We start from the raw sequence: 17500 nt of genomic DNA on the forward strand, positions 1-17500 counted from the left end.
ACTAAAACACAAAGCCAATGATCTGAGTGTCATTAGGAGCGATTTTCCTGATGACAGAGCTAAAACCACGCTGGTCTGACTGTACACGGGGAGAGAGACCAGCGGTGAAAACACTAGAAAGATCTGAAGGCAACACCGAAGGCGTGGAACTCCCACCGCCACAGGGACTTCCAAACACAGTCCCTGACACGAGGTTTGGCCCTGCTGTAATTTTAGGGAAATTTCATGATAATTTTAAAATCATCGTGCCAGTCCAGTTCTGTTTGTCCCAGAGTGCCGCCGGCCAGAGCAGAGGGAACTCTTAAGGCCTCAATATACTCCCCCGTCGCCGCCACGGCGTTGCTACGACGTCTACGTCGTAGCCCTACGACGGGCTACGCCGGGGCTTGACGTGCGCCTCCGGAAAAAAGTGACTTCGCGTCGAGGCGACGAGTGGTGACGTGAACGTCGAGGGCTGTGATTGGTCCGCTTTCGCGTTGTTTATAGAATAAAGTAGAACTCACACGGAATGCTTTTCTGATCCGAACAGTGCTTCAGGAGAAATTTAGATCCAAAATTAAGCAGTGGCGCACATCCCTATACTGTTAGCAGTGTTAGCACTGTTAGCAGACGGGGCTATGTGTATAGCAGCTCCTCAAACGGCTTTAATCGTCCAAAAGCTCATTAGTTTCACCAATATTTTATCATGGTCCGCTCAGCCTCTCCTCCACGACAGCCCGGGGTCGCCAGATATGTCATATATGCAGATATATGTTCGGTAAATGCACGCGTGTCTAGATACGTATGTCTAGAAATCTATGTCTATAGATCTATGTCTAGGTAAAGCCGGAGCTACGGAAGCCGCATTGTTGTTGTGACTGCTGGCGGCTTGGCAGAGGAGGGTGTTCTCTTGACGCAGAAGCAAGAAATGTTCAGTAGCGGCGTAGGGTTGCTGGCGTAGGAACGCCGTGGCGGCGACGGGGGAGCATACTGAGGCCTTTAGACAGCACTTTTTCACGAAGATAGGTTTTAACGCGGCGATCAGCGCGTTTGCTACGCGGCGGGGAGGCCCTGCGGGTCACGCATCCATTTCAGAAACAAGCGGAAAGTTGTCACCCTCGCCAGAGAGAAAGGCCCCGGCGTAATTACCAGGCCGGCAGATAACCCCTCTGCAATCTGTGCAGATACTGAGACTTCCGCCGGGCCTCACGCGGCCGCGCTGCTTGTCTCCGTCCCTTTGAGGGCCTTGTTAAACATGTTTGTTTTGGTTTTGACGGGTTTCTGTCAAAAAAACGGAGAGAGACACACCAAAGGCCGCCTCTCCTCCCAGTTGCTCTCGGTTGGTTTGTGGCAGCAGCTTAATAGCTTCCTCTGCTCTCCAGTAACCACAGCTGAAGCTCACGGCCTCAAACGTCTGTCCAAATATGCAGAGAGGGACGCGGCGCCGGTGTGCCGTCATTCTGAAAAACCTGCCCGTCTTTGCCGGCCGGCGCAGTGAAGTGTGTTCCGATAACGCTGCTCCCCCCACAGAGCAACAGATGCTTAATGTTTCATAAACGTCATTGGAAGTAAGGCAGTAAGCACCCTCATGAAAAAGAGATGAAATACAGATTGCCACTGGGTATATTAACACCTGTCACATCGCGCCAATATCACATGGCCGTTGTTGTTGCAACGCGGCTTTCTATTATTTTCCCCCGCTCCCAAAACGCCACCTCGCCCTCTCAATCTGCCCGTGTAATTACCTCCTCAACAAACCATCCACAAATCTCCCAAAAATAGGATTTTGCGGAAGTGGCAGAAAGGAAAGAAAATAAGAAAAAGGAGCATATCATCACAGGCAACACATGTGAGATGTGTGACGTTTAGAAGTCGGGGAGCAAAGCCTTGAGGGCATACAATCAATATTACATTTTCCATTGCCACCTTCATAGCTATTGTAAATGGCTTGTGTCAAAAATAATAACAGGTTGTATCAGGAACCTTGGGTTTGCAATTTGGCTGTGAGTGCTGGGATGGCCCCGCCGCCTCTCGCCGCCCCCCCCCCTCCCCCCTCGCTGCAGCACCGCTGGGTGTTAATGACGCCGTGGTGGCAGACACTTCTCACGCCGCCGCCGACTTCTCTCCTCCTTCGGCCCATTCTTTATCTCTTTACCCCTGACGGTTCCGGGAAAATGGCCGTGCGTAAGAAAATGCTGACTGGCGGAGATGATTAGCCCTCCGTGCATGTTTGGTGTTCCGGCGCTCAGCCAGCAGCCCGGCGTTACGAGCGGGGCTGGACAGATTAAATCTATTCTCACTTCTGTTGTCATAGCACTCCAGGCAGCAATAAGCAAGATGAGCCGCAGTAATACGCACACTAGAGGGACGGAGTCCTCTTCACCGGAATCACGGCTACTCCAGGTTCTTCTCAGAGAGGGCTACTCCACTCAGTTCCTTGTTTTAAGAGGCCTTGATTGCTTCATCACATCCTCCCATTATCTCCTATGCCTCCACGCCGAAGCAGCAACAGACACACAACCTCCTGGAAAAGGTGCAGAGCCAAAGTCAGACCGGCGTAGGTGGGCAGATCCCGGTCGGGCTGCGTTTTACATCCTGAAATGTTGAGTTCCGTCTCCAGAAGACCAGGCTGTCACACTCTGAGAACCCCTGCTGGGCCGTGGATGAGTCCGAGCAGGGCTGCTCCTGAGGCCTGCTTCAGCCTAAAGTAATCCAGTATCAGGCTCGTACTGTGGTCCGTCCTCACGCCCACTCACCGGTGGCTTCACTGACGCTAGCTTCGCTTCGTGCTCCCGTACCAGCGTCTCTGTCTGTGCTCGACTTTTAAATTGTCCTCGTTTATCTGGAGGAGAATCTGCAGGAAGTCACAGAATCCCGGCTTATCTCAGCTAATTGTGGAGGTGTGTGTGTGTGTGTGTGTGTGTGTGTGTGTGTGTGTAGCTGCAGATGCCACAGGATGCAGGAGAGCACGTTGGGACAGGAGAGGGAGGCCGACAGACACAACACCAACGTCTGATGGAAGCGAACAGCAGCCCCGTCAGTGGCGTCCGGCGCTCAGCTGACATTTAATCTCCTCCTCACACTGAGCCCGGAGGCGGACGTCGAGGATGTCCAGGCCCGGTGTGCGCTCGCTGCTGGGAAGGTAAACGGCGGCTTGATTAAGTAGATGTAATATAAATCCAGCATGCTCCCTAAAGTCATTCCACCAAACGTGATTGTCACGTTTCATGAGACTGTTCGCCGCGGTCGCAGAGCCGCAGTCAACAATGCGCAGCGGCCGGTTGTGCAGTATGAAAGATGGCTCCGAAGGGCGTCTTAAGGAGGTGATAAAAGGGTCCGTGACCTCCCCCGGGCGAGAGCGGCCCCAGGTCTACGAGCCACGGCGGAGCGGAGAGCTGGGTGGTCCGTCACAGGGTTCATGCTCCTCTCTCTACACAAACAGCCCAAATTTACATCTGTTTAATGGCCGCTGTGTCCGCTGGCTGCTGTAAATCACCGGGGAGTTCTAACCTCCAGGAGCCAGTGGGGCTCAGTGCTGAGGACAACGGCTACCGCCGGGTGGCTCCGGACCACGACTGAATGGAGAGTTTTGAATGCAGCTGGCTTCAGACCAAAGGGGTCAAACATAGAGCCCATGGGCCAAAACGGGCCGGCCAGCATTTCCAATCTGGCCCTGAGAATGACCTCCAACAAAACACAAGGTTAGGAACACTAATATAGCTCACTGGTGTTCAGTAGGGTGAAGGAATCTTTAGGTACAGACATCAACGGAGACAAGAGCTGAATAACAGAAGGCCAAACTCCAGTGCATGAAGAAGACAGATCATTAATGCTAGCAAAGTAGCATTAGCATCAACGCTTTAGTGTTTGTGGTGAGGTTGCCATGAATTGGCCATTGTCTAAGCTCCGCCCCCCCCCTTTGTCACTAGGCACGTTTACATGTTTACATGGATCCGCTTCACTCGGAGTGGATTGTGTTTCAGATCCGATTGTTCGAGATCATCTACGCCGATCGGTAATCCGCTCCGTGTCTCATATAAACGCCACCTGACAGCAGAGCGGATTAAATGGGCGATCTTTGGTTCCAGGCATGCGTTCCCTCGTACGTAGTGACGTGTGCAGTAAACGGGAAGCAGGACAGTCAAAACAAGCAGAAGAACACGGCGGTGGTTGAAAAACACTTTTTTTAATAAAAACCCTGAGAGAACAACCACTGGAGAGGAGAGATGGCCACAAATCGTACAACGAGTTGTTTAAAGAGCTCCGAGGCAGAATACCAGCGGACCGCTTGGCCGGTGTTCTGGATTAACTGGTTCCCATGGTAACGAATGACAGAATTCTGTGTAAACACATGCTGAAAATGAAGACAAAAAAACTCAAAACTGACCAATTTACTGCAACTGTAGATAACCGACGTTCATTAGAAGGTTCAGTCGGTTTTCAACATCTGTTGGTCACAAGTTAAAGGTGCTGTAGGCAGGATTTTGCTAGTCAATGCTAATTTTTCTGTGTTTTCTTTGGATTAAATGTTAGAGTATCCATTGATAATCCTTTTAGGAGTGTAGCATAATTGCACCACCGCGAGGGCGCAGCGTTTCCATCTGTCTCTGTTCTGAGCTGAAAAGGAATCTCCACAGCTCCAGGTATCTTTGACCAATCAGAAGAGCCCCTGAGGCTCTAACCGTGATTGGTTGAGAGATTGGTTGAGGGGCGTTCGTCGCAAGTTCTTGTGGGAGGGGCTTAACTTGCATAAGGGCGTGATGTCAGAGAAAACAGAACAGGATTGGCTGTGCTGGGTTTCAAATCGCCATCTTAGATGGATCAAATTGCCATCTTGCTTAGGTAACCCTAAGCAAGATGGCGGAGATGCGGGATCCTGCCTACAGCACCTACAGCACACCAGTTCATCTGAAACACCGGCAGGTGGAGCAGAGCTTTACACCGGGACGTGGCGCCAGGCGGTGCGCCGGCCAGGGGAGGAGCTCTCTGAGCAGCATCTCATGGAGATGTTGGGACATTATTTGAGCAGATATCAGCAGATAAAAACTCTCTGCTGGGCGCTGAGGACTGCTGCTGCAGAGAGGAAGACCTGGAAGTTCCTCCAGAGACTCTGTCCTCATGTCCCAGGACGCTGTATGATCCGCTTCACCGGGACCCTTGTAAACCAGGATTCATAGTGGATCACTTTGTATGCCGTACATGTATACACACACGTGTTCAACATGATTGTTTTCAATCGGATTGAAAAAACACCCATGTGAACTGGGCCAGTGTTGGACCTGAGAACTGTCCAGAGGCGTCCTGCCTTCACTCCCAGGGAGCTGGGACGACCTCCAGCGTCTCAAAGCCTCGGACAGGAAAGAGCAATGGAGACCAGGGATGAATGGACGTATTTATGCAACAGCGATACCAGATATCCTGAAAGGACAAGCAGTGAGGTTGATTTTATCCCAGACAACACCTGGACACATGTCTCCTGAGGCTGAAGCTGCGAGGGAACGCTGAGCCTCTCCGTCTTGATCTGACGGAGTGGTGGTCAGCAGCAGCTCTTCTGACGGCAGTCCTTCCGTCTGTCTTCTCCTGCATCTGATTTCACCCTTTGCAAAAGTTGGAAGCGTCCAAACTGATGAAGTCGCTGTGGAAACATCTCTGTTTCAAACACTCTGAAGGAGGGCAGTGCCCGGATCAGGATCAGAGTGTTCTGGACCAGGAGCCCCAGATGTCCAGCTGGTCCAACTACCCCGCTGTCTTTGGGATACAGGAAATGAGATTATTGCCCTGAAGGTCTCGTTCCAATCCCAAGTATTTGAGTTAAGTTGATTTCATACTGTACAGCAAAGCATTGATTGATTGATTGATTGATTGATTGATTGATTGATTGATTGATTTATTGATTGATTGACCCATCCATCACTGCTTCATCTATGTTGATGGGGTAATACTGCGGGAGGGAGGAACCCGGGCTTGACCCCCTGCTGCAGCGTAAAACCCAGCTCCTCATCACCTCCATCATGGCCCATCCTCTGTAGCAGGGCTCCAATAAAGTTATCGATTATGCTCTGGCAATATGGTGATGTGAGGAAATGACGCTCCACTTAGAAACCATTGCACAAATGTAACCTAAATCACAAAAATGGAGGAGGGGTAGTTACTGTCAAGGATGTCGGTCCATGCAGGGGTGAGTACTCGTGCATTCACTCAGTGTTTAATCGATGGATAAAACTGTCTATCCATTCAGGTATTGATGTTTCCTATGACAACTGCTTATCCACACGGAGCGGGGAGACACCGGAGGCCTTTCAATCATCGGCCGGCTGACGGGACGACGGCGCAGAGTCGTCTAATCCTGGATTCAAGCCACACGCTCAATTATTCCTCTGCCACAATGCAGGGAGAACCAGAGGAGGAGTCGATGGCGGCATGTCGGAGCACGGGTTCTGCCGCTGCGTGAGAACCGGGCCTGGTCATTCTCTGACAATGACGGATAATCAATATGGATCTACTCCTGAAGATCTGCTGCCTCAGACCAGCAGCAATCAGCAACCAGAGGACGACTGCAGAGGCCCCAGCAGGACGGCACTCTTATCACCCCGGAGGAGGAGGAAGAGGAGGAGGAGGAGGAGGAGGAGGAGGAGGAGGAGGAAGAGGAGGAGGAGGAGGAAGAGGAGGAAGAGGAGGAGGAGGAGGAGGAGGAGGAGGAGGAGGAGGAGGAATAGTAGGGGTTGGACAGGTGCTGGACAGCAGCCTGTCAGTTCCCTCTTTAGATCAGGACTTCTTCTCTGAAGCAGGTTAGACCGGTCTGGGACAGTCCGGGACAGTCTGGGACAGTCCGGGACAGTCCGGGACAGTCCGGGACAGTCCGGGACAGCGGTCCTGAGCCGTCCAGAGCCGTGCGGTCCGGTCTGCAGCTCTGAGCCGTGGACAGACGGCGGGTCCAGTCACCTTATTACCGTCATGTTTGGACACATCGATCCGCCGCAGCGCCGATCAATCGGCGGTGAGAAAAACAATAAAGCGGAGTTCATCAGGTCTCCGGCCTCGTACAGTATCAGGAGTCTCCCCGATGGAGGAAACAATAATCACCTCCCAGAGCTGCGTCTGCTCGCGGCAGATGATTGAGTTCACTTCTCATCGACTCTTCGCTCACGGGTCCGGAGTGTGTGCCCAGCGCCGCAGATCACACACTCCAGATGAAAGCAGAGGTGGATTTATGGAGCGTTAAAAAGAGTCTTCCAGCGTGATGACAGGCTGCAGCCATTAGAATCACTTAACGCTTGATGACGAATCTGGTTCCTTCATGCCGGTGACGCGGCGGCCCGGTGACGGATCCCGGAGATGATGGAACAGACCGGTAACATCATCAAGGCTCCCTTCTTCTCACTCAGCATCCCTCATATTAAGATTTTCATCCTGTAATAACTAAAAGCCATTTCATTACTCATTCATCAGGATCTGGAGCTCCAGTACACATGGAAATATGATCCTGCGATTCCAGCAGAAGAGCGATGTCTAACGACCCTGCGAGTGGCAGGGTAATAAAACACGGCGTGCACGCTGTCTGTCAGGAAGCCGGAGCTCGCCGTGCCCAAGCGACGCGCCGCCGTGCTCCTCGCCGCCTCCGCCACGATCGATACTTAAAACAACAGCAAGAAAATCTGTGGAATCAGCATCTATGAAGCAGATGAATTGATTTGCTGAAGGTTCGTTCAAGCATTCAGGGGAATTTAAGCAGTGCACAATGTTGCCAATCAAATCCAGATCAACCTGTGGGCCCATGAGCTCTGCTGTTTATTAACGAGAATGATGGGTAAATAAGACAGCTCAGCAGAAACAACACTTCTTGGAAATGTGGAGACACTGAGTTTGATTTATGCATATGGTCATCTGTGTCAGAAGAGTGTGTGTGTGTGTGTGTGTGTGTGCATGTGTGTTTTCTTTGTGTGTTTAAATCAATGGTCATCCCCTGATACAAGATGGCCTCATAAATCACTGTTTGTTGATCACTTGTCAGGAGGCAGGGCCTCGTGGCGTTCTCCTCATTATTCAGCTCACAGCCTGCTGCATGAGCAAGGACAGGAGCCGGAACACCCCCAGACCTGGACCCCGAACCAGAACACACCAGACCTGGACCCTGAACCAGAACACACCCAGACCTGGACCCCGAACCAGAACACACCAGACCTGGACCCCGAACCAGAACACACCCAGACCTGGACCCCGAACCAGAACACACCAGACCTGGACCCTGAACCAGAACACACCCCAAGACCTGGACCCCGAACCAGAACACACCAGACCTGGACCCCGAACCAGAACACACCCAGACCTGGACCCCGAACCAGAACACACCAGACCTGGACCCTGAACCAGAACACACCCAGACCTGGACCCCGAACCAGAACACACCAGACCTGGACCCCGAACCAAAACACACCCCAAGACCTGGACCCCGAACCAGAACACACCCCAAGACCTGGACCCCGAACCAGAACACACCCCCAGACCTGGACCCCGAACCAGAACACACCAGACCTGGACCCTGAACCAGAACACACCAGACCTGGACCCCGAACCAGAACACACCCAGAGCTGGACCCTGAACCAGAACACACCCAGACCTGGACCCTGAACCAGAACACACCCCAAGACCTGGACCCCGAACCAGAACACACCCAGACCTGGACCCCGAACCAGAACACACCCAGACCTGGACCCTGAACCAGAACACACCCAGACCAGAACACACCCAGACCTGGACCCCGAATCAGAACACACCCAGACCTGGACCCCGAACCAGAACACACCCAGACCTGGACCCCGAACCAGAACACACCCAGACCTGGACCCTGAACCAGAACACACCCAGACCAGAACACACCCAGACCTGGACCCTGAACCAGAACACACCCAGACCTGGACCCTGAACCAGAACACACCCAGACCTGGACCCTGAACCAGAACACACCCCAAGACCTGGACCCCGAACCAGAACACACCCAGACCTGAAACCTGAACCAGAACACACCCAGACCTGAAACCTGAACCAGAACACACCCAGACCTGAAACCTGAACCAGAACACACCCAGACCTGGACCCTGAACCAGGACACACCCAGACCTGAAGTCTGAACCTGGGGCTTCAGCTGAACAGAGGAGGAGGAAGCAGGTTGGATAGACTGAGATTGTTGATGTGTAAACGGCGTGGTTTCAGTAGCCACGCCCCCTGGCTCTCTGCTCCATCCTCATGTCTCCCTGCAGAGGCAGGCCTGGAGGTCTGGTTTCAGACAGAAGGAAGTCCTCCCACCGGGACTCTGAAACATGAGCCCGGCTCTGCTGTCACCGACATGCTGGAAGACGTCCCAGAACAACAGGAAGCAGTCAGACTGGGAGCTCACCGCCGCTCGCCAGGCTCTTCACAGGCTGCAGTGGAAGTTTCTCCGACACGTCAAGCGAAATGTTCACGTCCTCTTCTTCATGCTTTGTTTGGTTTCAGCGTCACTGCAGTCCTGGATTTTCTTCACCTTCTGAAAGTCAGAGTCCTTGTGAATCAGGAAGAAGGAGGTCCTGGTCCCGGTCCAGGTTCTCCTGGTCCTGGTCCCGGTCCAGGTTCTCCTGGTCCTGGTCCAGCTTCAGATCCAGACTGAGACTCGGTCAGTGTCCTGAGCCTGATGATGTGTCGTCTGGAGGATTATGCTTCCAGAGGAGCGGCTGTGGACGATGTCTGCACTTTGTTTTACACATTAAGCTCGCTTTAGGACTGAATGTAGACGAGCTAAAAGAATAGGAAAGCTGTTGTGGGACGGATTAGATGAGTGGAAACAACACAGAGACAGAGCCATGTTTCTGGAGAGGCTGGTTCGACCGCAGATCTCTGCTCAGAGCGAGAACAGGACGGTTCTACGCTCAGATCCGCGGCGGTCCAGAGTCAGCCCTGGTGAATGAACTGATAATCCTCTCCTTCATATCAGCTGTTTCCCTGGTTTAACCATCACTGGCTGCATCATGCTGAAGCCAACCGGCTCAGGTCAACACTGACGGAGGAACGGGATTGGTTGATGGGCTGAATGGGCGGGGCCAGATCCTGGTAAATTCGGGTGAAGACATGAAGCTTCATCAACCAGGCTGTAATTTAAAAGCTTCCTTTTCAAAGCGAGGCTTTGAGAAGGGCAGAGCGCTGCAGCTCGGAGTGGTTCTGGAAGTGGGATTACGCCGTCTGTCTTAGTGATACGGCGTGCCAGCTGGGCTCCGGGTTAATTACTGGATTACCCTCTCTAATTAAGAGTTAAATAATTCATAGAATAACAGTATCTCAGCTCTGGAAGCCCGTGTCTTGTGCAGGCGTGGACCAGGAGCAGCTCGTTACTCACAGCTGAGAGGTGCTGGCTGGAGGCTGAGACGTGGTCTGGGCATGTTTCAATCCTGCTGAGCAGATCACAGGCCGCGCTGCCGTTTCCCTTTCATATATATTTGCAGCATAATGTGAGGTTTGAAAATCAATGAGCGGCACTCGTTTGATCACAGCCCTGTCCGGAGAAAAGAGTGTGTGACGGTCCCACATGTGGAGGCCTCTCCTGCAGATGTGCACGGCCAGGAGGATTTAAAGTCAAGCAGGAAAATTTAAAAACAAAAAAATCAGATTTTAAGTGTTATTCATCCACCTTCTGAACTGATTCTCACGATCGTCAACCTTCATTCCTGCAATGTGGAAAAATATTGATCCAAAAACACAAGTGGAGATTTAGGGAGCCGCACTTTAAAGGCACGTGTTGGGAGAAAAAAAAAAGAAAAAGCGATTTGGCCTATCTAAGATGGCGATTTGAAACCCAGCACAGCCAATCCTGTCCTGTTTTCTCTGACATCACGCCCTTACGCAAGTTAAGCCCCTCCCACAAGAATGTGTGACGAACGCCCCTCGACCAATCACGGTTAGAGCCTCATGGGCTCTTCTGATTGGTCAAAGATACCTGGAGCTGTGGAGATTCCTTTTCAGCTCAGAACAGAGACAGATGGAAACGCTGCGCCCTCGCGGTAGTGCAGTTACGCTACACTCCTAAAGGATTATCAATGGATACTCTAACTTTTAATCCAAAGAAAACACAGAAAAATTAGCATCGACTAGCAAAATCCTGCCTACAGCACCTTTAACTTAAAGCAGAATGAAGATTCACACAATGGAGGAATTAATTAAGATCAGAATATGAACAAACCGGCCACATTAGGTTAAATTCAGAATCATCCTTTTCGTTTGGAATGAGGTGTTCGAGGTCCTTTCAGAGCAGAGTGGAGTTTTATTGTGAATTAAAGGGGGATAAAAACTGTTTTATTTTATATCCAGTGTCAAAACACTGGGTTTAAATCTCTGAATGGCTGTTCAGAGATTGTTGAAGGGCGCTGTGTCCTGTCCTGGTAGCTCTGGACTGAGGGGACGACGAGACGCGACGAGGACGGCTTCCTTCAGGGCAGATCAGCCCGCTGTGTGGAGTCCAACATCAGCTACACATACGGGAGAGAAATCATTTCATGAAGTGATTGTGAATCCTGGGAAGACGTCAGCGGTGTGTTTGTGTGACTGTGGACGGAGGTCAGCGGAGCAGGGTGTGTGTGTGTGTGTGTGTGTGTGTGAGCTGTTTTAACACACATGCGAAAAATTGGAGAAAAGGGAAGATGAAAAAAAGAGAAAAAAGAAAATAAAAATGGTGGGAAATTGATTATAATTGAAGACAAAAGGGGAAAAAGAAAAGAACATTTGCCAGTAGTTAAAACTGCTACAACCAAGAAAACAAGCAAACAGCGAAAGAGGCTTAAAATGACTTAAGTGGGAAAATCTATGGGGAAAAAATGGTCACAAAAGATGAAAATGTCATAAAATATGTCAAAATGTTACTAATAAGACTGAATGACTGGCGTCACATATGATCCAGACCAGATCCAGACCAGATCCAGACCAGATCCAGACCAGATCCAGACCAGTGCTGTGTGCAGTGAAGTGTTGATCCAGACTGGAAGTCCCTGAAAACCGTCCAGGTGCCGGTCTTGATGCCCGGCTGGTTTCCAGCCGCCGCCGCCTCATCCTGGACGTTAACGCCGCGTGATGCAGATCCTGCTGCTGCTCCCTCACATGAATTATTCATGGCTGTAATTGCTTTTGTCCTTTTTGGGATTCAACAGGCGGCGGAGAGCCACGGGGCTGCTGCGGGTTTTTCAAGTCCTCCTCAGACCCGGGTCGTCCGGCGGACTGGTCCCGCAGAAGCACGCCGGTCCTGCGTGGCTGAAACACGCCTGCAGTTAATGGGCTTTTTGGCAGCAGGCGTCGCTTTACGAAGGCGTCAGTGTGAGCGGGGGTCTCTGAGGTCAAGCACCGTCATGTTCCTGCTGCTGAATTATGCATCGCTGTGGCAGAAAGACGAGAGTCATCAGAATAATGAAGCTCAGTTTGCTCTGATTTTACGTAAATAACTAATGTAGCCACGAAAGCACAGCTTAATGTAACTGATGTATTTTAATTTGGAGCAAAGGAATGATAATAAGACAAGAAGTTATCCATTTAAATACCCAAAAAATGTTAAAAAGAACATTAAAAACAGGGTAAGTCCAGATTAAAAAAGAGTGAAAATACCTGCATGTCATGTAATCCCTCTAACTGTGAGCCTCTTAGTCTGCTCCTGCATGTCTGAACCCCGAGTGTGAAGCTGCTCCATATTATCATGCAGACGAGGCTGCAGCAGGGGCTCCTGCTGCCTGATGGGGGAGGCCTCAGAAGAGGCTGGCCGCTGGGTCCGGAGAGGTGGGGCCCCCCGGGCCCCCCGGGGCCCCCCTGGGGCCGCGGCCGCCGGCGTCACATTTCAGATGCATATGAAAGACCCGCTGCCGGCCGGGCTCCAGGGGGGCGGGGGTCTGCTGCTAACAGATCCAGATAAGACAGGTCCTCACCGCATGAGAACCTGAGAGAAACAACCCTGTGCTGCTGATCTCCGGATCAATAAACCCGACCAGGTCCACCGTCCAGGGAAACACTGTATCTGTAGAACAGCCATTGCTGCTGGAAGACATGGAGGAGTGACACACACACACACACACACACACACACACACACACTCACAGCCCAGCCTGCAGAGCCGGGTCCTGCGTTCAGGCCGAGCGGAGCAGCAGGTGTGCGGCCCGCTTCCTGCCGCCGCCGCAGATAAAGCCCGTGAGTGATGAGCGACCTCCAGCAGCCACGACAAAAAGCCAGTGACCTTCTGCCGACGAGATCCGCGCACGTGTCAGAACACATTCTGGGAGCAGTGATTGAACTGTTTGTTTCTGGGAGTGTGTGTGTGTGTGTGTGTGTGTGTGTGTGTGTGTGTGTGTGTGTGTGCGCGCTCAGGACGACCTTCTGCCTCCAGCTCCGACCGGCGGTGTTTCAAAACTCGGCGTTTACACGGCGACGCCTGAAACACCCTGATGCAGCGAGCATGCCAGGCCAAGAGGAGGCGCTGTAGGCGATCCTCGGAGAGGAACACTGCGTCCGGAGCGCCTCAGGCCAGCGGCGGCGCCGGGACACACGGTCTACAGACCACCAGCCTCTGGCTGTTTACACCACAACACAGTGTTACAGCCTGAATCCAGCTGCTGCTGCCAGTTATCTCATTCTGGACCCCGGACATCCGGCCACTAAGCACATCCGGGTATCCGTGGTCCTTAGCAACCAGTGCAGAGGGGCAAACAATCTGCACACTGCTGCTAGCGACGCATTCGTGTGGAGTTTGTTCTTGCTCAATATTTATTATAGATTGAGAAATATAGATATATAAAAGATGTTGAAGAATTGTTGTGTTCAACTGCACCAACAGTGTAGCTCCACAGCCTCACTTCTCCGTTTGTATGATTCCAACGAGGCTGCTGAACCAGAGAGGAGGAGGAAGTGGCTGTTATAAACAGAACCGCCGACGGCAAAACACCGGGAAAACTGTGGCTAGCTAAATCAGACTACACATGTTTGTTCTGCACACTTTGTAACAGGTAAGAAAGGAAAGTTTAGAGCTGCCATTTCCGTTTCTAGACTATATGGGTGGATGTGAGCTGAGCCTGTTAGCCTGTTAGCCTGTTAGCCTGGCATGCCAGACTGACTTTATGTATTCCACACATATAAAGACATAAAGAAATACGTGTTTCCCCGTGTATCTCTGACCATGGAGAGACAGTCTGGCGAGCCAGGATATGAGCCTGTTCCTTTAAGCGTGGTAACAAACAAGAACTAGCAGGCGAGCTAACGCTAGCTTGTTAGCGTCCATCAAACTGCTTGGTCAAATAAAATGTTTTAAATAGACACCTTTTATAGCAACATGTGTACTTACCAGGAGCTTTGATGAGGTAGTGGTTCACATCTGGGAACCCAGACTAGACCTTTGTTTTGGATCATTTAGCCAGGAATCAGCGGTGTGCTGTATGGACACAAATCCAGCCCGACGCTGTTCAGCTGTGCCTTATATCTTGCTAAAGCTTCAACCCATATTTTGTCGTGCCCAAAATTTTGAACATTTCACAATTCTCGTCCCGACATGGCACGCAGTCACGACGGCTTTACACACACTTCACGCCACTTTACGAGTCGTTTGCGACTGTTTGTGAGTTGATTTGTGCCAATGCATGCCACAGAATTATTTAAGTGTAAACCTAGCTTAAGTAAGGCCGATCACATGACGACACGCCGATATCGAGAATCTTTTCTCATGTGTGTTTTTCTCATGTTTTAACTAGTGCCGTTGCTTTTAATCTCATTAATCACGATTAATTCACTCAGAGATGTCAATGATATTTTTTTTTAAATTGTGATTAATCACAGAATCAGGGTTAGAGTTGGAATTTGGCTCTAATTAAAGAGACAGTAGAGAAGAGTGATTTTCTGTCATGAGACTTGATGTTTCTGGACTGTTCTACACCCAAAGAGAACCTGGGACCGGCCTTCCCTTGAGCAACTCAACTTTAAACCGTTGGATGGTTCAAATCCCACATCAGTGTTTTCTGATCACAGACTGCTGCACTTCAGTTAAAAGATTCACATCAAGATCTTTTCAGCATTAAACTGGTGATTTAATGTGTTCAAAAATGATGTGATTAATCACAATTAACTCTGCCCAGAGCTGCAATTAATTAGTTAATTTAATTTTAAACAATAAACAGCCCTAGTTTAGACGTTTGCTGAGTGTCGCTGGCCGTCTGGTGTTGTGTTGGTGATCGGCAGAGTGTTCCTCATCTGGAGCTTCCAGCTGCTGCAGTCGGTCACACGGCCTGCAGGATGTGTGTCGCGCCGGCTGCTGTTATTATTGTTGTTGTTGTTGTTGTTGTTGTTGTTGCTGTTGCTGTGTGTGTGCGGCGTGGAGCAGAGCAGACCCCAGAACCTGCTGCAGAGGCAGACGGCCCCCCGCTGGGAGCAGAGCAGCAGAGTGCAGGCTGCAGCAGCAGAGGCCCGGCGCTGACGTAATGCATGTGAGCCCCGTCCTCCGTCAGCCAATCAGAGCGCGGCGCAGTGCTGCTGGGCTGGCCTCGGCAGCCTCAGCCTGCAGACCCTCCACCGCCTCCCGTCTGGGCCGGAGCCTCGTGCGCTCTGGACTCACCTCCTCACCGTCCTCCTGGCTTTCATGGAGGTCGGCGTCTCTGCTCCAATTCTTACTCCAATTTACTCATGGTGTGTGTGTGTGTGTGTGTGTGTGTGTGTGTGTGTGTGTGTGTGTGTGTGTGTGTGTGTGTGTGTGTGTGTGTGTGTGTGTCCCACTGATGTCCACCTCTCAGGAGGACTCAGACGTCCTGCAGAGCAGCTCCAGCTGTGTGGTTCCAGAGTTCTGGTCCTGGACCGGCGGAGACCAGGGTTCCTCCTCGGCGCTCCGGTTCTCCCGCCGTCCGTGTGTTCTCTGGATTTCTGGGGTCTGTTCGTCTGTCCCTCCCGTCCTCGGCCGACACGGAGCTGCTTTTCTGAATGAAAGCCAGACAGAGCCGAGCCGAGCAGAGCAGACCCCCACACCAGCAGCTCCTGTTTCCAAGGCGACCGGCCGCAGCCGCCAATCAGGACGCTCCGCCGGGCCGGGCGGGCGATTCAACTGCTTAAAGCCACAGCGTCCTTTTCTGAAGGCAGGCGTTGAGGGAGAGGACGGCGGACGGACACGGGTTCCCTTCGTGTTTTTCCTGACATGGCGGCCGGACCGTCCAACACACACAGACACAGCCGTGCACATACATTCACAAACTGGAGGACAGTGGATGGTGGTAGGTACTTATTTATTAAAAGATGAGTCAAAGACAGTTTCACACTGGAATGTGAAGTAACCACTGCCTCGAACTTCCAAAAAACGTCCTGGCATATAATTAGGTCAGATTCCAAAAAACCCCTGTTATCAAACAGACTTCATATGTAAGACCCACATAAAAATAAACAATATCTGCTTTTTTTTAAGTGCAAGAAATAAAAAATACAGGTTTGTGGTTAATGTTTTAAAAAAAGAAGGCAGTCTTCAGTCTTAAAATAAAGTTTCATTTCATGAAACAGGACTATGGAATGTACTGTGTGTCTGCTGGGAGCGGCCCGGGGTCCGGCCGCCCCCTCCCCAGAATCAGCAGTGGCGTTAGAAAGAGGTTTTGGTGTGGGATCTGCTCATCCTGCGGTGAAACGACATTCAGATTGTGGCGTGAGTCTGCCGGGCGGTACGGATCACACCAGGAGGCCATGTGGGACGGTTTGGTATCAGTTCCAGCTGATTCGTTTATTCTCCTGCCTGGACAGGCTTCAGCATCATAACATGAAATGATGTTGACAGTGCACGAGTCTGTTCCTCCATCACTTTGCTACAATTGTTGATGGTCTGTGTCTTCAGAGGATATATTGCACAAAAAAATGAGAAAGGGGGAAAAACAGTATGTGCCATAAAAAATACCAAAATCCAGTTTCACACCTGCGATCGGGACCCATCCACATATCACGAGTATGATATACATAAACTCCTAACTTTACTATATTACAGTACATATACAATCTTGAAACTAGTTCCAGCTCTGAGGTATGTCTCCCCCAAGACGCCATTGTATGTCTACAAATACTCAACAAATCTGCTCTACAACTGTACAAAACCTAGTTTAAAATCACAAGGCATTTTTGATGCAAGTTTTAATTTAACTTAATCCTTAAAACCAGGACTCCCTTGCATGCTAAAAAAACAAATGATAAAGGGAACAAGTGCCTGAAACTCACTGAAAGCACAGTAAGAACATTCCCTTTCGACTGTACAAAAATATGCCTGAAAATATCTTACTTTCTTTTAAAAAGATGAGGTCTGTTATGTATCAAAATGCTTCCTCCACGCCTGAACTCTGCAGAGGTTTCCACACCGGGAGGTAAACGGAATCAGGTACAAAAGAAAAGACAGAAAATCAACCAGAAGTTAAAGGAAAAATCCTGAACAGTTTGTCAGTTTGTCACAGATTTGCTTCGAGTCAGTCCACAGTCCGTGTTCAGCTCCCTGCAGGTTTTTGATCGAAGAGGACAGAAGAT

At 50.8% G+C, this 17500-nt stretch overlaps 1 long non-coding RNA gene across 1 annotated transcript in view; it reads right to left on the reverse strand.

Annotated features, from left to right (window-relative positions):
- Nucleotides 1-17500, reverse strand: part of LOC115385378 (uncharacterized) — a 21968-nt gene that overhangs the window by 4439 nt on the left and 29 nt on the right. Inside the window, exons 1-2 of the long non-coding RNA XR_003931126.1 lie at nucleotides 16661-17500; nucleotides 12992-12998 (exon numbers count right to left, since the gene is read on the reverse strand). The exon at nucleotides 16661-17500 is cut by the window's right edge and continues 29 nt beyond it. This is a non-coding gene — a long non-coding RNA (uncharacterized LOC115385378). The remainder of the gene's footprint in view (nucleotides 1-12991; nucleotides 12999-16660) is intronic.

Source organism: Salarias fasciatus, unplaced genomic scaffold, assembly GCF_902148845.1.
Source record: "Salarias fasciatus unplaced genomic scaffold, fSalaFa1.1, whole genome shotgun sequence".
Classification (NCBI taxonomy): Eukaryota; Metazoa; Chordata; class Actinopteri; order Blenniiformes; family Blenniidae; genus Salarias; species Salarias fasciatus.